The sequence below is a fragment of the Tupaia chinensis genome, unplaced genomic scaffold (assembly GCF_000334495.1).
Source record: "Tupaia chinensis unplaced genomic scaffold, TupChi_1.0 Scaffold149892_1, whole genome shotgun sequence".
Classification (NCBI taxonomy): domain Eukaryota; kingdom Metazoa; phylum Chordata; class Mammalia; order Scandentia; family Tupaiidae; genus Tupaia; species Tupaia belangeri.
The window spans coordinates 201,528-201,744 of NW_006209736.1; positions in this window are offsets into that span (position 1 = coordinate 201,528).

The window sequence follows — 217 nt, forward strand, 5'->3', positions numbered from 1 at the left end:
CCTTTGGGTCTTCTAAGTATACCATCATGTCATCTGCAAATAAAGATATTTTTAACTTTTCTTTGCCTATTTGAATGCCTTTTATAATATTCTCTTTTCTGGCTGCATTGGCTAAGACTTTGAGCACTATATTAAAAAGCAGTGGATGGGACCAGCAGTTAGCATAATGGCTATGTCGCTGGATTCCCACGTAGTCGATCACAGTTCAAGTCCTCGA